This window comes from Equus przewalskii, chromosome 23 (genome assembly GCF_037783145.1).
Source record: "Equus przewalskii isolate Varuska chromosome 23, EquPr2, whole genome shotgun sequence".
Classification (NCBI taxonomy): Eukaryota; Metazoa; Chordata; class Mammalia; order Perissodactyla; family Equidae; genus Equus; species Equus przewalskii.
In genome coordinates this window covers 15,650,526-15,671,881 of record NC_091853.1, presented here as the reverse complement: position 1 = coordinate 15,671,881, position 21,356 = coordinate 15,650,526, and the positions used below count along the sequence as shown (strand labels likewise).

The 21,356-nt window shown below is 45.3% G+C and overlaps 1 long non-coding RNA gene across 1 annotated transcript; it reads right to left on the bottom strand.

Moving 5' to 3' along the window:
• Nucleotides 1-3: 3 nt before the first annotated feature.
• On the bottom strand, nucleotides 4-17,558 carry LOC139078842 (uncharacterized). The gene is made up of 4 exons (XR_011531993.1): nucleotides 17,195-17,558; nucleotides 3,866-4,089; nucleotides 2,773-2,823; nucleotides 4-1,283 (listed from the first exon to the last, which is right to left on the bottom strand). It is a non-coding gene; the product is annotated as an uncharacterized lncRNA (long non-coding RNA).
• Nucleotides 17,559-21,356: the final 3,798 nt, after the last annotated feature.

Below are 21,356 nucleotides of genomic sequence, written 5' to 3'. Positions count from 1 at the left end.
AGGTTTTTCAAGAACACAGACATTTTTATCAAAAAGAGGTCAATTTTCCGAAAGAAAAATTGGGGACAAAGAGGACCAAAGGACGGATGTGGTCACATGCTGACAGATGGGGGAAGACTGGCTCACAATCCCCCGAGACTTAATAACTGTTCTGAACTTATCTCGTTCTTTCCCCCAGGAGTTTGGAGGAAGCAGAGACAATCTTCTCAGTCTCCAGAAGGACCCTCCCCTCACCACCTCCCACTACTCCCCCACCTCTTTCACCAACACACACACACTTCTTAGGTGTGCATTCCCCTGGAGGAACCAACCACCACACTTCTGTGCCTGCTCTTTCCTCCCCTCTGCTTCCACAGTTTCTCCTCCTTGGACACGCACCCACTCTGAGCCCAACACTGAGGGCAGCTCGAGGGTTGGACCACAGTAACAGAGTAACGGAGGTGGGAATGGCGTGGGGCTGGGTGCACTCAGCTGCCCTCTTACACTTCTGACAAGTCTATTCCAAGCTTTTCTGTTTCACTCCCACCGAGCCCCACCCTCTGCATTCTTCCTGACCTCTCAAGCTAGTTCCAGCTGCAAGAACTGAAGTGTGACTGTCACTCCTGCAGCACGAGCTGCAGACCCTAAACAAACAAGTTCAGATGGTTAGATGGTGAGGGCATTAAGTTGGGGGTGGAGGTGGAGCTGGAGGCTGAGGGAGATAAGAGAAACACAAACACAAAAGGGAACTTAAAAGATCTGCCGATGAGCAGACTAGGTTGGAGCCAGAGGAGGAGGTGGGGTGTCCGTGAGCTGGCTTGAACCTTGCCTCGTCTCCTTGGTTTTCTCCCAGCCCTTCTTTTCCCACCCTCGGAAGTCCTTGGAAATCTGCCAGCTTCTGAACAGCGCAGTTTCCATTCTTTAATAGAAATCCCCCTCTTGGCGCCTTTGCCTCATTCTCCTCCTACTCCTCACCTCCTCCCTTTCCCATTTTGCTAAGGAAGCTTTCTGGAGCAAGCTCTGGGGGTGGGCTGGGGGTTGGGGCACAGCTGTGGAGCCACTGGTGGCCTTTAGGCCTATCTCTGACCTTGATTCCTACAGACCTATGCACCTGAGCTACCTCGCCTTTGTGGTTTTCAACTCCCCTCTGTCCTCTGAGAAGGGTAACGGCCTTCCCCAGACGCTGTGCTGGACAACAGGAAGGAGGGCTGGGCCAAGGGGTAGGAAGATCTGAAGGCCTTTGTGCTCCGGTTGCTCAGCTTTCATCCAGGCTTCTTGATGAGACTGAGTTGGGGTAAGGCGATCTACATTTGAAAAACAAATTAAAAAATTTATTCCTCCCATCTACCATTACTAGAGTCACATTTGCTCATGGTAAAAAACTTGGACAGCACAGAAACATACAGAAAAAAAGAAAGCAAAGATCACCCATAATTGGAGAAAACTTCTCCTGGCATTTTGACATATTTCCTTCAACTCTTTGTTCAATGCTTATCTTTGTCTCTATCTCTGCCTGTAACACATGGTATCCACCATTTGATAGCCTGCTTTTTAAAAAAAAATAAAAATTGGGATTCTTTTTTGAGTATTTCCCCATTAAAAATTCTTCCAAGACAATTATTTAATGAATAGATATTTGCCTTCCAAGACTAAAACAGCATTCTTATCTAGGAATTAGTTTTGAATTGGCATTGACAACGTTAACATCCCTGCTGAACACTACGTATGCGCACACTTATCCTATCCAAAAGTTTATCAAGAAGGCAGGTGGATTAAACACCCCTCACGATGAGGCCCAGCTCTCCAGATGGGACCTGTGGGCTTGGGGTGGGGTGGAAGGCTTGGGGTAGGAGGCACGCACAGGGGGATCGTTTACAGCTGCTCATTCCCCCTCTTGAAGCTCCCACGGACCAGAGAGCTTCCTCTGGCATGAAGTGTAAACCGGTTACCTGACAGCTGGACTAGGGCTCAGAACTACGTGGGTGTGTGTTTTGATGCTCAAGCAAGCAAAGTGATTCGAGATGAACTCTGCCAAAACAAAACAGGCTCAGACAAGGGGGTTTTATGTTTTCCTGGGAATGCTGACATTATCCTCCTACCTCGTGGTCTAATTTCGCGGTTCCCTGGGTTGGCCTCAGTTTGGCACATACTCTCGAACAGATGCACCCTTACTGTGGAGATGGTGGGCCGCGTAGCCCCAAAGGCCACCGGCACAGCCTGTGTGTCCAGTCCCCCAGGGGCACAGCTCTTGGCAAAGTTTTGGGTTCTTTGGAGCTAGCACAGGGCACGAGAGCAGTGTGTAGGTGGGAAGGACAGCCAACAGCAGCTGTGAACCCACCTCAAAGAAACCTGACACAAGCTGTAAGAGAGAGTTCCCAAGGAATGGCTCTGAGGGCCAAGTTTCTCAGCTTTGAGAGCCAGCAGCTGGCCTCTGCAGGGACTGACAGCACTGGGAGCAGCAAAGAAGTGAGAGGAAAAGTGAGGGCAGAGGTGAAGGGATGGGAGCCGGGCTTGACGGCCCAAGGGACCGGCTTTCATGCTGGGTGGGGCATCCAGAATTCATGGGAATCACCAGTTTTTAAAAAATAGAATTTAGTATTTCACAAAGAGCATTCATATATTGCCTGGGGGTGGGGTAAGGTGGAGAAGAGGAAGGTAATTAGGACCTCAATCATTTTTAATTATTAGGGCCTGAACAGTTCCTGCATGGGCAGGAAGGAGATGGGAAAGGAGGGAAAGGAGAAAGTTGAGGATAAAGGGAAAGAAGGAAAAGCAAGGATGGTGTCCACGTACCTTATAAGTATGTATTAAGTGTCTCCTATGTCGTCGGCTCTGTGCTGGAAACTGAGAATATAGAATTAAAACTTTCAAGCCCTGCCTTCAAGGAATAGTGTGCACAGAAAATTTATTCCCTAAACCCCTGCCCTGGTGATTGCTCCTAAAGACCTTCATTGTTTGGATTACCCGGATGGTCCTAGGCTTGTGTCATGTGGAGTCAGAGGCTGTATACAGATTTCTGGGCTCCACGTACCATACTGGTCATATCTACTGGGCTGGCTCCCTAGCTGCCGTTCCTTTATGTCTGCCTGTTCTTTAGGGGGAAACCCAATCTCCATCTTTAGGTGGAATGTGTTCTAGAACCTTGGGGAAGGGCTACGACTCTATAAGGCAAATCAAACAAATGTCCTATGTCTTCATTTAAACAGGGTCTGGCATGTTCATCATTCATTCATTCATTTCTTCATTCAATTTTCAGACCAAGAGCTTACACCTTATTGTTATAGTCATGGTTAAAAAGGATAGACTAGCCATTGCTTTTCCTCAGCACTTCAGTTCTCTCTCAGGGGTGATTGTTCCAAGAGTAGCTCTAGATTGGTTGTCTCTGTGGGAGGAGCTGAGTTCAGAGTCCACCTATGCTGCCATCCTGACTGGGACCTCCTCCTTAGCACTTTATTTATTTATTTTTTTGAGGAAGATCAGCCCTGAGCTAACATCTGCTGCCAATCCTCCTCTTTTTGCTGAGGAAGACTGGCCCTGAGCTAACATCCATGACCATCTTCCTCTACTTTATATGTGGGACGCCTACCACAGCGTGGCGTGCCAAGTGGTGCCATGTCTGCACCCGGGATCTGCACCAGCGAACCCCGGGACGATGAATCAGAACGTGCGAACTGAACCACTGTACCACCGGGCCAGCCCCATCCTTAGCACTTTAAAACACAGGGAAAATTGTTACGACAGCTTTTTTCTCTGGCATTAACTATTTTGGAAACAAGTCGGACCTTATACCAAATTAAGAACGGAGGTAAAACCATTCTTGAATCACTTAAAACTGGGGACTATATGGGCTCAAGGTGAAACCCTTGGTTGAGATTTGGGGACAGACCTGGGAAGCCTGCTTGGAGCTTCATTTTCCTCAGCTTCAAGGTATCCAGTGGCTCATTCCCTGGCAGAATACTGAAGGTGTGTGTGTGATGCTACCGAATCAGTGCTCTGCGCCATCAGCTGCCTTTACCATCCAAGATTCTTGAGAGACCACGCTGCTGTCACGCAAGGCTGGAGTTACAGAGCTGAAGAGGATGCATTCCCTGGCCTCAGGCTGCTCATGGCCTAGGATAGGAGGCAGAAAGCTAAACAACTGATTGGAATATAAAGCAGAATAAAGTGAGTTCTAAATTGTGGAAGAGGCCGTGGGTTGTGAAGACTCAGAAGTGTGGCCGTTCAATTTTATTATAGGGTAGGATTACAGAAAACTTCACAGAAAGAGTATTCATTTCAGGTGGGCCTTCAAGGATAAATAAGATTTCACAGGTAGAAACGATGGATGGACATTTTCCAGGCTAAGGGAATTACGTGAAAATATGTGATGGGTTCCAGGAAAAGTGACTCTTTTGAGGTGACTTGAAAGGAGGGGGAATGCACAGAGTGATAAACTTAAAGTCATAGGAAGGGCATCTGAGGGACCCGCAGGAAGAAACTCAGCAATCTTCCCACGGACGTTCAGGCGGGAGGCAGTGCGGCGCTGTAGGAAGAACATCGTATTCCACATCAGGCACACCAGAGTTTGCCTCTCAACTCTATCTCATTCTTGCTGACTGACCTTGAACAAATTATCTAACATCTTTGATCCTTATTTTCATAATAATAAATTGAAGATAATATTCTTATCTCTCAGACTGGGATGAAGTTTAAATGATATGATGTTCAGAAAATGCCAAACAAGTGCACATGATGGATAGGCTCTCATTAAATGTAGCCCTTTCTCTTACCCCCTCCAGTGGAATAATTTAGGAAATGTAGTTGTGCATGAAAGGTTTTCCATACTGTCACTCATTTTACAAATAGTTATTGACCACCTACTCTGTGTTACGTCCTGTCCTAGGTGATGCAGGATATCGAAGAAGCAAGCTCTTAAAGAGAGAATAATACAGTTGAGGGGATGATACGCAAAGATGTCAAAGGTTAGGTAATAGTCTGAGATAACAAGCCCAGAGCCTTCATAAGGCTGTCTTCGACTGATGAAGGGACGCGTGTGCAGACAATGAGTGCTGTGCGTGAAGTGCTGGTGGACACAGAGTCGGGTGAGGTTGCTGAGGGCTGGTGGGGGTGGAGGCTGTCTAGAAAGGAGTCAAGGAACAGAGGAAATGTGAACCAGACCTCAAACATGGTTTTAGCATTTGGAGAAGCATAGGGGAAAGGGAGATTTGTGCTAAGTGGTAAAAACCCAGCCATGGAGCAAGGTGAGCACAGGGTACAGTCTGTAGAGGTGGGGTTCTGGGAGGTAGGCTGAGAGGCAGATGGAGGCCAGATTATAGAAAGCACTGGGAGGCAGACTAGGGACTTCAGTTTCCATTCTAGGCAATGTCTTTTTCATTGTGTGCTCTAGGCCACATGGATCTGTCCCCACCCACACCCTGCATTTTTTTTATGCCACTTATTCTCTAGCATCTATATATTGCCACGTATATTTTCCCTGTTGGATATATGTCTCGCACTGTGCCCTAAGCAGTATTGTAAATTTCATAGGACAGGTCACATACAGATTTCCTAACTTGGTATGACTCAGTGTGAAGCATACCTTTGAAGCTGAGAGATAAAGAAGGTTGGGGTGGGGATACCCGTGGAGAAGCTGGGATCCGACTGTTGTGACAGCTTGTACGACAGGAAGTCCCCGCCACTGCACGGGCACTATAATCAGCATGTTTGAAGTCTCTCTAATGTTGATTTTAGCCAGGATGGTTCTTGGTGTTGCCTTGATGATTTGGACCTCTAGTTTGAGCAAAATCTCTATAGACCATATCTGATGTGCTTGCCATCTATTAATACAGAATCCTCAAATATCAGTGGAGGGGATACTTTTCTGCTGAAGAGTCTTAGCCCTTCCAGATTCTTTTGGGTTTTGGCTGTTTGAGCTCCTTGACTTTCCTGAAGAAACAAACCAAAGTCTGATCATTTAACAAGAGAACTGCTGTGGGCCCCTAATCCCTTACCTTCTACAGATCCCTATCCTTTGCTATTCCCAGCTGCCCTTTCTCAGCTTAATCCCAAGGAGGAAATCAACCAGGAACCTTGGGAATCAGGTGACCGAGGGCAGAAAGCAAGAACTGGTTTGAGCAAACAGAGCCTGCGTGGATGTTTGCTTTGGTTTAAAGAGTTACTGGGGACAGCATACTAACCTTTTGTTTTGCTGGGAGCTTTACTTTCCCGGTAAATAGCTGTTTTGGAATAGCGATTTCTTTATGTGACCCATCAGATTCTTAAAATAGACCTGACTCTCTTCTCTGTGGATCAGCCAGGATGGCAACAGTGATACCTGGGCCACTGGCTCCACTCACATGCCAGGACAATGACCAATCAGGAGTGCACGCATTCCTGGTCTACGCAGGGCACAGCGATTCGTTCATCTCACTGCCTTTTGAAGCCATACCCTCTGGTGGCCCTGACCACGACCAAGTGGTAGAGTCCTCACACGAGTGTCTGTCGTCCTAGACACTGCTGGAGTGGGGGTGAATATGGGACTGGAAATAGACCATATATACCTAGTGGTTCCTATAAGGAACAAGGGCAAGGTCTCCCCTTCCCAACCAGAGGCTGCTCATGCTGTTGTGGAAGGGAGTGTGTAGGTAGTTTGTTGATTGCATCACAGCTTAGCCCTCAAGTTTCCGCAGATGCTGACTATCTCAGTTTAGTTTTTCTTTCCTCCTCCCCTTATATATATTTTCACTGGAGTAAGACTAGCTCTTTACCGACACCCCAAGTCACATACATATATGCACCTTCTTCCAGTTCTTTCCTCTGGCCTATGTTCCCCATGTTCACGCTGTTCTTTTCTCCTATGAGTCCTTCCCTTTCCTCTGTGTCTATTCAAATCCTTCTCATCCTTCAAGGTGTAACACAAACCTACTTCCTCCATTCAATCTCCCCCAAATGTTCCCTCATCCTTCCTCATAACTGGCCCTGGATCTTGTCTCCTTGTATTATACATGTCCACAGAGTCTGCAAACTCTGGGAGAGCAGAGGCCATGCTGGATTCTTTTCATGTTTTGCCCACATTACCTAAAATAGCTCTCATTCTCTAGATCACTTATCTCCCCCTTATCATTCACTTTTGAAGTGCCCATACCTACTTGCACAGTTGATGATTGATAAATGCTTGCTGATTGGTTGATTTATCCAGAGTTTATATTAATGAGAAGAAAATAATCATTAAAATGACAAAAGGCTCAGCATAACCCATGAGGCTTATTTTGGATCCTTGAAAACGAGCATGTCTAAACACAGAATGGCTTTTGCGTGCATTTCTTTTTCATTTAGCTGCCGACCAAGGGAGTCTGACTCTAGCCTCTCTTATGTTTAGTCAGAACAATTCAAATTACTAAACATTAAATGAGCATCTGCCAAGAGCACTGTGCTGGATCCTGGTAATGGGCCCTGAGGCCCTGCTCCTGGAGAAGAGAGTCAGAGGCCTTTATTAGTCACCAGTCTCTTATTTCCTTCTTAGCCCTAATGGGAAGTGACCAGTATAGCTTAGAGCAGTAGCCACGGGCTATTTAGCACAAGGCAAAAATAGAAAAGGAGTTCTGAGGAGTCAGAGCTGGAATGAAGGCCTTCAGCTTCCAAGATCACGGACTGGTTGATTCTCAGAGTAAATACCGTGGCCTGGGGTGACTCAAATGACTAATTATGCAAGTGGCACAGCAGTTACCAGAACCAGATGAGACCTCTAAGAGAAGGCAGCCAGCCCAAAACTCTTGCTGGGAAGCACTCAAACCTTCAACAGCCATGGAAACAAAGTCAGCAAAGATCCTTGAGAAGAGCTAAATTTAGCCAGGTTGCCTGAGGTGCTTGAGGGCATGAACTTCAGGGAAAAAAGTGCAAAGGAGGACCACATATCTGCCAGGAAGAGAGACCAGAAAAGACGGCACCCATGCTGGTGAATCACAGCGAAAGAGGGAAATCTCCCCAGTGCTGACCGGTAGCAGCTGCCGAGCCATATCCCAGTGTGTGGGGGGAGGTGGGGGAGGGGGTGGGAGGAGTCGTCTTGAACTGAGGCGCTGGAACCACCCTGGGGATTTACAGAGAACAGAAGACCAGGAACCACATCAAGCTTCCATTACTTCCAATGACTTACAGCAATGTCATGTTTTCCCAGAGACCCAGATAAACAGCTAAGAGTTACAAAAGCATGTCAGCTCATACCCAATGATCAGAACGTGCAATGCCCAGGGTGCAATAGCTTGGTGACATCAATGTGGAATCCCACCTACTGGGGGCCCACAGAGGAAAATGCTGAGATCATTCTCAATCTGGACAACGTGTCTAATTTGCAAGGAGTTGGAGGAAGCCAAGATGAAGTGTTATCTTGCCCATTCCAGGGTGGCTCTCAAGGGTAAGATGAGCAGCAGGAAGTAGGAGGTGAGGGAGCATTTGTTGAGTACCTATTGGTACCTTTTGGTAAATACTATCTCATTCAATCCTTTGAGGCAAGTATCATCCCCACTTTATGGATGAAGAAACTGAAACTCATGGCGTTTCATAACTCTCACAAGATCACATTGATAATAATACTAAAGTCAGAGTTCAAACGTAGGCTGCCTAGCCCCAAAGCCTCGGCTCTTTCTTCTCCGCAGCAGTGTTTTCCAGCTCTCTCTATTCTCTTAGGGTCTCAAATCCCAGCCAGGGAGAGCCTCGAGGGAGGGCCTAGTGTAACTGACACGGGAGGAGATCAGGAGCTCCTTGCTCGTAAGACCTCCTGGATCTTGGTCCAATCAAAAGCTCACAATCAACCAACACCTCTTCTAGGCCGATGCAACACTTTCCTCCTTGGAATTTCTATTTTTCTCCAAAGTGACATTTCTCTGAGAAATACATTTAACTAGGTGAAAGGTGGATGTCATCGCCTTTTCCCCTTTGCTTTTAGCATATGATAACCTTTCTGGTTACGTCCCAGTCTCCTTGGCCTTTGCCCTCAGCACAGAGCAAGCTCATATTTGCCCAGCCTTTATCCCACATGGCTCTGAGCAGCAAACACTCTGATCTGGACTAAGTCCATTTAGCAGAGGGGTGGGGGCCTTCTACTGACCCTTCCAGGAAACATCTGTCCTCCCCAGGTTCCCTGGGGCCTCTGCTGGTGGCAACAGTCTAGGATGGGGGCAGAGTGGGCAGAAGCCTACTTTGTTGCAGGAAGTCCGGAAACGGTCACACCAGCTTCTCCAGCCTGAACCTCTAATCCTCTGCTCACCCTTAGATCCTCCCACTTCCTTCCTTCTGTCACTTCAAGCATTGGCTACACAAGCTTGTAATATGTTTAACGAGAAAATAAGCAATGAGGCTCTCATTCCTCAGTTCAAGACATATGAGACAGTTATTCAGAGACAGGCGTAGGTTCCAGGAGCTCCTTGTCTTCTTTACTGTTCCTGTCCTAAGGCTGGTGTTCCTTAGGATTTTGTCTTGGGTGTCTTCTCTCCCCTGTACTCATTCTCCCTGGGCTATCTCATTCTTCAGTATGACGGCAATCATCACCTATATGTCAATGACTCCGAAGTCTCTCTTCTCAGACCCCAGCACCCACTTGTCCGCTAGACTCATCTACTTGGAAGTCCCTCAGGACACAGTAGCTGCTCAATAAGTAACTGTTGACTTCATGGACTATCTAAACCCTGACGGTTGGCGGCGCAGGCAGAGGGAAGCCTCTGACTTGTTGGATTTACAGCTCCCCTTTCATCGCTATTGTTTTGTGAAGCAGTTCAGTGGTGGAAGGATCACAAGCCTCAGAATTACAACTGTGTTCGGATCCCGACCTTGCTTTAACATTTATATGTGCTTGGGGATCTGAAAGCTACAAGTCAAGCTCTGACATAGGCAGTCTGGAGTCCCCCCCAGGAACCTAGATGTGGTTCTGATGCAAGTAAGCTGGACAGCTTTGGGTGAGGCCCTTTGCCTCTCTCGGTCTCATGAGATAGTTGAACTGGATAATTTTTAAGTTTTCTTGAACATTTCTGTTTCAGTGTGAAGCATTCTAGCCCCTCTGGGTAGGATGGGGTTTTCAGACTAACCAGCTCATAGTTCTGGCTGGGAGGAGATCCTAGAAATCTCAGCAACTTGGCATGTTTCATTCTGTTTTTCTATAGTTCTGTCTAGACCTCTCTGAGTGAGGCTGAGAGCCAATTTTTGGTTTCAACACTCAAAATTCAGACTTCTGTCGTAACAGGTGTGCAGGTAGCTGTCTTAAAGATGAAGGTGAAAATATCTCCATCCCACATAGACACATTTTTGTCTAACTCGTCCACTTTCCTTCTTCCTGAAACATGGCCTGGCAGAAGCAGCTGTCACCTGAGCACACCGGGCAAGTGTGTGTCTGCAGCAGTGACTGCACAGGGAACCGTGACTCCAGCTTGAAAAACTGCCAGATGCACGAATGATGCATCAAAGCGAGTTGCTATCTTTCCACGTATTCACCTCGGTAGGTGCATGGTTCTTTTAAAACTGTGTGGGGGCTACTATTTATTTCTGATGGTAAATTAATTACATTTTTATCAAAGTGACATAGACCCTGATTTTAAACAAGTCAAATGTGCTAAAAATACTTATCAACACAGCTGCCCAGTAGCCTCGTGACCACCTCCCCCATATCCTGCTCCTCAGAGGCAACTGCATTCAAGTCTTTTGGCTCTTGTGATATGCACTTCCATATTTTAATTTTATTTATTTATAAACTGACTGTGATAGTCAAATCCTTTGAGTATACTAATAATCTTTTTTTGGTTTTTTTTTTGAGGAAGATTAGCCCTGAGCTAACATCTGCTGCCAATCCTGTTCTTTTTGCTGAGGAAGACTGGCCCTGAGCTAACATCGTGCCCATCTTCCTCTACTTTATATGTGGGACGCCTACCACAGCATGGCTTGCCAAGAGGTGCCATGTCCCAATCCGGGATCCAAACTGGCGAACCCCGGGCCGCCAAAGTGGAAAGTGCATACTTATCCTCTGAGCCACTGGGCTGGCCCCTCCATATTTTTAAAATAATGTGCTTCTACTGCTATCACTTGATTAATAATTTGACACAAAAAATTTTACTATAGATGAGGTTCTAGATTTCTTGACCCTCTTTTTCTCCTCTCATACTTTTAATTTCTCCAGTAGGAAATTTAAAACCATATTCAGTGTTCGGAGTACTACGGTCATTGAAAGATTGTCTGTGCTAAGCCAAGTAGTGGACTATGATTTCAACCTTTTGTTTTTTTGGGTAATTTATGACTGCCTACTTCCTCCTCCTCCTCCAACTCCTCCTCCTCTTCCTCTTCTTCTTCTATCAGTTATCTTTGTATCTAGGGCTAAATTCCCCTACACTATTCAACATCCCACCTCCCTTTTTTTTTTGAGGAAGATTAGCCTTGAGCTAACATCTGCTACCAGTCCGCCTCTTTTTGCTGAGGAAGACTGGCCCTGAGTTAACATCTGTGCCCATCTTCCTCTACTTTATATGTGGGATGCCTGCCACAGCATGGTTTGCCAAACAGTGCCATGTCCACACCCGGGATCTGAAATGGCAGACCCCGGGCCGCCAAAGCGGAACGTGCGCACTTAACCGCTGCACCACCAGGCCGGCCCTCAACATCCTCTTTATATAAATTTCCACGTGATCAAACCAGGTGTCTGCTGGAGGTAAATTCGCATTCTTCTTGACACCTGCTACGTGTCCAGCTCCATTTTTTTTCCGCAGACCTTCCTCCTGGAGCCTCTGTCTTCCTGCTCCTCTTTGGGTTTTCTGCCCAGGCCTGCTGCAAACCTGGCCCCATGGGACTCCCCTTCACAGTCATCCTGAGAATTTCCCTCATCTTTCTCTTAAGGCGCATCTTCTGTTTCTTGGATCCCATGCCTTCCCCTTTCTTGGTTTACATCCTCATTTTCTTGGGGGCACATTCTCTAAGAATTCCTGAGAAAAGGCACCTAGGCAGTAAGTATTTTGAAATTTTGCTTGTACGAAAATGTCTGTATTCTTATGCTCACATTTAATTGGGACCTTTAGTTGGGATGAGATAAAAGTCATTTTCCTTCAAAAAGATTTTTTTTTGTCCACTAGCTTCTAGTGCTGATGATGAGAAGTCTACTGCTGTTAGTCTCCTTTTCTCTGTCTGTCCCCTATTTTTCTCCCCAGAAGCTTTTGTTCATCCCTAGGATGTTAAAATTCTATGGGTAGAGTCTTCAGTGTTGATGTTTTTTTATTCATTATGCTTTCCACTTGACGGGCCTTTTGAGTCTGGAACTTTGTGTCTTCAATTTCTTGTATTATTTTTTTGATCGTGTCTTCTCTATCATTTTTCTCTGTTTTTTTTTTTTTTCTTTCTGGACCTATCATTGGTCAGAAAAATAACTCCCTGTATTGATTCTCTGATTTTTTAATCTTCTTATCCATCACTTTGCACACTTTTTTGTGCCTTTTGGGAGGTTCCTTCAACTTTATTTTTTACGTCTTCCGCTGAGCTTATTGTATCTCTACAATCAACTTTGACTATAAAGCACTTTTTCTTATTCTCATGGCTCCTTTTGTTGTTGCTTTTGCATCTTATTCTCTTTTCATGGATATAGTCTCTCTCCTGTCTCTCTGAAGATACTAATGAGACTAATTACACCTGCCCGTAGTCCTCTGCTTTCTGGATCACCTCTGCTTCTTCCAGGTTCTTTTATTACTATTTGTCATCATCTCCATCTTTCATGTTGGAGGGTTTTCTTAAGTATCTGATGTTTCCTGGTTGTCTGTTCTTATTTAAGAGTGAGGTTTGTCAATTGATGGGCTACATTTTAGGGTCCTCAGGTAGCAGGTGGGCTTTTTCACATACAGCTGGTCACATTTGGCAGGTCAGAAAATGCAGTACGAGAGCCAAGTCTCTGAAACAGGGATCAGGGTGGCGTTACCTCACCATTAGTATGTAAAGGTTCAATGCTTTTGCCTTTTCGTTCAGGGTGACTTGTTTTTGTTTCATTCTTGAGCTTTAGAAATCATCAAAGGGATTAATAAGTGATTACCCTTTGCGGTCATTTAAGATGCTGTCTAAAACTTAGAACTGGATGTGAGGTTGGAACTTCAGCTCATTAAGCCTGAAGAGCGCCCTTTCTGGAGATGGGCGTGAACAACCAGCTGGAAAAAATTAAAAGAAAGATTTCTTGGATATTATGACTACCGACAAAATTGAGATTGATGCAATTGTACCAACAAGAGTGGGACTACTGCACAGATAAAAAATCCTAATGTTGTATGATCTTTGTGTTTGATTTTCATGGGAGCAGCTGCTTGCAATATCACTGTATGATTACTATTGTTGACTAGGAAACTATCTGCAACAGGACAGTCATGAGGGAAAAGAGAAATTATGGACAACACTGTCTGTAAATTACTTGAAATGTCTTTTCTGTGTTCTCAAAACTAAGAGTTTTCAGATTTTCAGTGAAAGGTACCAGATGTGTGCTCCCTCATGATTTGCCTGCAAATTCATCAAGGGGAATGCTTTTTTCTCTTTCATCTGTTCATTTGTTTATCCATCCAACCACCTATCCTTATCCTACCTACTTGTCATGATCAAGTCTAAGAAGCTTTGCTCAACTATTTCATTCTACTGATTTCTCCTGCAGCATAGCTATTGGCATCATGCATTCTAGCTTGTCATAGCTTAAATTGTCCTCAGGTGTGGTCACAAACACGTATCTCCCCAGTGCTAGGCAGATAATGTAATTGAAGTCTTCCCCATGAGTCAGCTAATAGAGAGTTCTGGGGACTGGAGTGAACTGGAGAATGGATGCTCTCAGTAATGGGCAGCCACACCTTTGCTCCAGTCAATTGCAGCCTGGTAGGAATGCAGGTCAAGGGTCATATATCTTCTAGTTTTTCAAGAGAAGCCAGATATCCAGGTTTTTATGTAGTTTTTTAAAATGATGTTTCAGTTTTACAAAAACACTCTGTAGGACAAACACAGTGGGTGTTTCACTCTGTGGGTTCGCAGCCTCTGACACGAGTTTTCTCTCTCCATGAAGTGATGAGCTTCTTGAGCTCATTCTTTCTGAATTCCCCACATCAGATCATGCATTAACCAGCATGCATAATAGGTGCCTGATAAATGCCTGTCCAACTTTCCAGAACACCATATCCAGGCCAAGCAAATTTATTGCCTCAGCTGACTTCCTGTAGCTTGTAAGTGATACATAGAGAAATCTTCCCCTAAAATTCACATATGTATTAAAGCACCTTGCTCTTGCTGCCAAATCTGGTGGGTCTTGATGCATTTGCCTGGCACGTGTAAATGAGATATTAAGGTGTTATCTGCTATCTGTACATAAAACCCTCTCTCAACATTGCATTCCTCTGTAGCCACCACTAATAGTGTAAACTCCCTACCTCTTCTTCATCATCTCATTTGCTTCTACTCATCCTTCCACATAGACCACTCCCCAGAGATCACGCTCAGTAACGAGGCCACCAGTGACCTCTTTGCTGTTGCATGCAGTGGTGCTACCCAGCCCTGCCCCTCCTCTTACCTGACTTGAATCAGCCTATATCATTTGATGCTGTTGATATTTCCTCCTTCTTGAAACTCCTTCATTTCTTAGTCTTTGGGGCTCTATTCCCTCCTGAACTTTCTTCAATCTTCCTAGATACTCCTTATCAGGGTCCTTTTCCTGTCCAATCCCTAAAATGCCAATTTTCTGCAGGGTCATTTCAGGCCCGCTCCCCTCTCCCTCCATGCATTCCCCTTGGATAACCTTATCTTCCCCCATGACTCCTCTCCCCCCCAACTCTGCCCCATGAGTGCCAATGACGCCCAGTTCTACCATCTCCGCTCCAGACTCATCTCATCAGCTGCCTTCTGGCAGTGTCTGTCTCCATTGATACTTCGAACTCACATGTCTGAGGCTGAGCTCATCACTGCCACTCCGCCTCCGCTGCTTCTCTTCCTGCATCCCTGTCCTTTGTGAGCGGCATGCCATCCATCTGGTGGCCCACACAGGAATTCTGAAACTCCCTCCGAGTGTCGGATTATCCAATAAACATGAAAAAGTGCATGCTTGAAACACCCACAAAACCAGGGTGCCAAAAAAGTATTTGGAGGGAATTTAGAACTTAAAATAAAGCCTAGAAAAAACCAGAAACTTTTCGGTATTCCTTACACCTAATTTATGGCTAGACGCTACTTTCATTTTGAATGATGTATATAGGAGGGTGAGTGGGCCTAACCTTTTCAGGGCTTAGGATCACTAAGTAAGCTCTTGCTACAGCCCTGGTCACCCTCAGCCCCCAGCCCTCCACACACAATTGGTTCCTAAGCCCTGATGTTTTTGCCTCATTGACAACTGTTGAACCAACTCTAAAGCTATCTTAGGGCCTTTGCTGTCTGCTACCTGGATTGCTACAGCAGACTCTTAACTAGCTCTCCCTTCCCATCCACACTTCACCGAGCTTGGTATCTGCTTCCTGTATGTCACTCTCCTTCCTAAAATCTTTCCATTGCTGCTTAGTAAGTTCAAGGGCACTACTCAGCCTAGCTGACCAGACCTGCATGCCCTGCTTCTCCTCACTCGGCCTCCTCACCCCCGTGCACTACTTCAATTCTAGCCTTCACTCTAGACTTCCTATGCTTACTTCACCCCCTGCAGCCCCAATGGCCCCCCAGCTGGGGAGACGGCTGTGTGAGGAGTGAAAGGAAAGACACGAGACTCTAAATCTATGGTCTCCAGAAAAGAACTCAATGCCCCTTCCATCTCCCCGCACTGCCCATCTCTTAAAGCTTCTAAAGGAGGAATAATCAGACATACAGTGGTGGACTTCAGCCAAGAAATCTTTCCCTTCTGCTCCTGGGATTGTCTTTTGGTCATGGCTTTTGCCCATCAAATGCAGGTAGATTCATTACTGGGGCCACATGCAGAAGAGGGCCATTGTCTTCTTTCTCTCAATGCTCTGCTCATTGGGAGCATCTTCACGTCACCAGCCACGAGCCAGCCTCTCAGCTGACAGAACCCGTGTCTGCTGTAAACAGGATCTGGGAGAACGCTCTGTGCACCTCCGGTCAGGGCTCAGCCTTGGCTGGGGAGGATGGCATTACTCACTGGAGCCCCATCCTCTCCTCTCCCCAACATTGTTTGCCCATTTTCACCAGGGGGCTCAAATGAGCTTGGAGGGAGGAGGCAGGAGAACACAGAGGAGTGGGCTGTTTGTTTTCTTCTTTGTGTTAACAATACAACATCTGTTCCCCAGCCTGGCAGCTGGACCAAAGTGAAATGATGTGAGCATTCATTGCCCTCTGGATCAGGGGGTGGGAAGTGGGAGAAGGAAGGAGGGAGGGGTGCGATGTGGGCCAAAGCTGCTGTGAACAACAGCAACAGCAACAATAATGAGAAGAGCTTCAACACCGCTTAGTAGGCGGGCCCACAGAACCCACAGAGCTGGGTTACTTGATGTTCCAGTTGATCCACATATTGTAACCAGTGCACTGAACAGTGATCTGTGTACCTTTTTAAAAGAATCACCCAATTAAAAGGACAGTGTTTACCTGGTAAATATCTATTTTGGCTCATGCACTTTGATAGAAAACTTTATTTACCTACTAGCGAGGCTGAGGGGGTGAAGCTGAGACAAGTAGAGTGAGAGTAAAATGTAAAATGAGAGCTAGAGCCAAAACCAAAATCAGAGTTGGAGAGAGGCCAGTCAGGGGAAAGAGGGAGCCCCCTGATCCTGGTTTTCCTCCTCTTACTCCTGTTCCTTCTCATTCTATGATGTCTAATGTTGACGTGCTCCAGAACTGAGTCAGTGGGCCTCATCTCCTTTCTACACTCACTTTCAAAGATTTCATCTAGTCTAATGACTACACGTACCGTCTAAATACTGCCCACTCCCAATTTATTTCTCCAGCGCAGACCTATCCCCGGACTTCCGGCCTCATCTACTCAGTCTCCTGATTATAATCTCCAGTTGGATCTCTAAAGGCATATCCAACTAAGCATCCCAAAATGAGATTCTGATGCCCTCCATCCTCTAACCTTGCTCATCCATAGTCTTCCTCTTCTCGGCTAATGGCAGCTTCATCCTTCCCTGACTCTTCTATTACTCACATCCCACAAGATAGTCGGCAAATCCTGTTGACTCTGCCTTCAAAATGTATCCCAGAACCCAGTCACTTCTCCTCCCCTCGACTACTTATCACCCTGCCGCAAGCCCTCGTTAGTGCTTACCTAGATTATTACAGCAGCCTCCTGGCTGCTCTCCTTCCGCCTGTGCTGTTGCTCCCCGCTGTCTGGTCTCTTCTCAACAAGGCAGTCAGACGGGTTTGATAAAACTGTAATTCAGGCTAGGTCACTCCTCTGCTCAAAACCCCAACTCCCCTTCTCACTCAGAGTAGAAGCCAAAGTTCCTACGATGGCCTACAAGGTTCTTTACAACATGGCCTCCTATTAGCTCTCTGACTTCTCACACAGTTAACTCTGCTTCAGCTTTGCTGGCCTCCGTCAATTTCTAGAATATGCCAGGCATGCTCCCAGGCCTCTTCCGGACTGCTCCCCTCTGTGATTTTTGCCTGTCTCACTCTCTCATCTTTCTGCCTTTACCTCAGTGTTTCCTAATTTCCTTTCTTAGTTTATTTTTCTCCACGACACTGATCTCACCTAACAAGTTAGATAGTTTCCTTATTTATTTTGCTCACTGTCTCCTCTCAAAGATGATGCAAGCTGCATGAGGGCAGCGGTTTTCATCTGTTTCATACTCTGCTGTACCCCCAGCACCTAGAACAGTGCTTGGCACAGAAAGGGCACTTAATAAATATTTGATGGATGAATGAATGAATTGATGAATGAACAGTAAGCGGATGCATGACCTCTGCTCTTGTGTATGGCAGAATGGCTAGCGGTTCATCCCACACCCTCTGCTTCAATGAGAAAGTGTTTGTGGAGTGTTTATTCTGGAAGCAAGAGCTCTCCTCCCCTGACAAAATGGTGGGCTAGGAAGACAAGGTGGGCTTTTACTCCTGGCTCTCGGGACAGGGATTTGGGGCTGCTTTTAGTGAAGGACGTGAACAAAGGCTTCCATTCCAGTTTACGGAGCTCCCTCCTCCTCCTTTTTACAGATTGGCGCAAAAAGACCTGGCAGGGTTCTGCTCTGCTGTCCACAGGGTCACCAGGAGCTGGAATTGGCTCAACAGCACTAACAACAAAAGCACTATTAACCTTGCAGTATTACATTCCTCTTCCTTTCCATCCACTGATCAAGTGAAAAAATAGGAAAGGTACCGTACTCTCCTCTTTGCTAGTCAAGGCAGATATTTAATGTAAAACTCTTTGGTTCCATCTGAAAGACTGACGGACATCTGATCTCTAAGTACAAGTCCCAGATCTTCTATCTTAATAGCTCTTGAGATAGTTGCAGGAAGAGACAGTTGAAGGCGGTGGTAATAAAGTGGAGAAGCCTTGAAATCAGTGACTCGGTTTCAAACCAAATGAAATAACAGTTAAGATTAAGTTGGGAGAACATTTTGATCTTCCAGACTTATTCTGCTTGAGTTGTTTAGAAATCAGAAACTCTAATGCCCCTAAAATGGTTTCTCTAAGTCTTCTTTAAAAATACTTCTGGTATTTTGTAAAGAGAAAGTGTAAGTAGTTTACTGCACCTAAAGGGATGTCAAGACTCATCTAAATTTGATTACCAAATGACAGTCTGTCAAGTATTTGAAGACAGCTGTATGTCTCTTGGAAGTGTGCAATTTTCTTGGCTAAATATCTTTGCCTCCTTCAACTGTTTCTTCTATAACGGGGCTGCCCAATCTGGATGTTTTGTCTAGTTGTCATTCAGTGGGCGTGTCAACTTGGAAGGGTGGCACCCAGAATTGAATGTACCCCTTCAGATGTGGATTGACCCGAGCAAAATTAAATGGTACTTCTCCAGCCCCTCTTTGGAATTTTGTATTTCCATTAATCCCAGCCACATCAGCGTTAGCTTGTCAACCACATCACTGTATTGTCATCAACTAAAACCTCTGAAATAACTGCTATTTCTTTCTTCTGAACAATAGTAATTTTTTCTAACTTTTTACTATGAAATAATGACAGATTCTTGGGAAATTGCGAAGATAGTACACAGAGGTCCCATGTACCCTTCCCCCATTTTCCCCTAATGGATACATCTTACTTAACTGTAATACAATATCAAAACCCTAAAATTGGCATTGGTACAATGTGTGGGTATAGCTCTATGACATTATATCTATTTTTTGACTTAAAAAAAATCTGAGTTCATTAGACAACAAACCTTGTAACTTCATAAGTTTCTTCAGATGCCGTCCTCTTTTTCCCATATTGGAATCATTTGTAATTATAGCGTCAGAGGTGAATTCTTGAGAGCTTCTCCTTTTACTTGAACTTTTCTCTCGTAGCATTTCTTAATACCTCCTCCAACAAAAAACCAACCAACCAAACAAGCAAAAACTCCCCCCCCAGTGTTCCCCATATCAGTAAAATGGCATGATCATTCACTCAATTACTCAAACCAAAATTCTTGGAGATATCATTGTGCCTTCCCTTCACTTACGCCCTATATCCAATTCATTAGCAAATTCTGTCAATTTTACTCTGAAGAATTTTTCCTGAAGCCAACTACTTCTTATCACCCCCATTGTGACCACCTTGGTCTAAGCCACCATCACTCTGGCCTCAACCACTGATATCTGGCCTCCTGACCGATCTCTTGGTCCTGCTCTCACCACCCTTGAGTCTATTCTCCACAGAGAACATGGAGAGATCCCTTAAAGAAGTAATTTAAGCCATTAGCATTCTTCTGCTTCACACCTCCAGTGGCTTTCCATATAAGAGCTAAATACTTATTTATGTAGCATTTACTATATGCCAAGGAATGTTCGCGCTTTATATATAACTCATTTAATCCTCACAACAACCCTCTGAGGCAGGTTCTAGTACAATCTACATCTTATAGATGAGGAATTTCTGTCGAAGAGTGGTCAAGTGACTTCCCTAAGATCACACAGCTAACATGAGACCTCGGGCAGGCCAACTGGAGAGTGCACACCACACCGTTCTGCCTTGTGCCTTTGGAAGGAAGTCCCAATGAACAGCCCACACTTAAGGGATGGGGAGTGTTAGGTTCCATCTCCTTGAGGGCAGATTATCTGCATAAATTATTTGGAATTCCTCCACATGGGAGATTTGTCTCTTCTCCATTTATTTGTTTATTTAATCATCTGTTTAATATCAGTATGAACTCAGATATTTATTTTACACCTTGGGTTATAATTCAACACTATTTTGTGGCTCAAATTATTCCAGTTTTGGCCATTGGGAGCTCTTTCAGTTTGCTCCTGTGTCCCTTTGACACACTCCCGTCAGTGTGGGCTTTTTTGGGTTTTGTTTTGAGCACTTCCTTACCTTCCGGCCCTGCGAGATGTTTCAGGCTTATCTTGTATGTTTCCTGCCCTAGTCCTAGAATCAGCCATTTCTCCAAAGAGCTTGCTCTACCTTTTAATAACACTTATCACTATTTGACGTTATATTACATATTTATTTGAGTATTTGCCTTTTGTACCTCCCTCCCAGGCTAAACTGCACTTTCCACGCGGACAGGAGCTTTGCTGTATTCTAGTGTGGAACGGTGCCTAGCGCATAGTCTGTGTTCAGTCCACATTGTTGAATCAGCTTCTGACCATGAAACCAGCGGTCTTTCTTCTTGGAACTTTAGTTTGTCCTCCAGAAGCTGGGAGTACACAACTCACCATTCATGTTTGGCTGTTGGCAGTTTTGGCCATCACAGTTATTCTTTCCTAAAATTTTCCTCATCACTATGATCCTGCTGACTGCTTACTTGTTGATCAAAATTAAGTCTAGAATAGCAGTTCCTTTTATTGCTTCCTCAATTGTATGTCCAAGAAAAGAATCTGGAGAAGTCCTGTACCTGATTTCCAGATCACTGAAAGCAATTTCTCATCACATCTGTATTTTCTGTGCTGTGTTGGGATAGCCTCATTCGGTCCAGCCATGTTGCCACTACTGGTTTTCCTTGTCTTTAGACTTCCCCTAAATGGTCCCCTCTGACCTTCCATCCTTGAGTTCATGGATACCCAAGACCTGCCATGTCTCCTGGGTCAGCAAATCTGCAGAAGCACGCTGTTCCATAGCCACATTGCACTCGCCAGACACTGTCCACTAAATCTCTAGAAAATCCTTAAGATTGTATTTGCATTCTTATATGGAAATTCCCAGTTTATTTTGTTACTTAAACTCTGGTATTGCTACTGACTCTATTATGTATGCCCTCTTAGTCGTTTTCCTTTGTGGTCTTTCTTTGTAGTCCGGATAGCCTTCCCAGAATCTGGTTTTGTACTTTTATCTAGGGTTG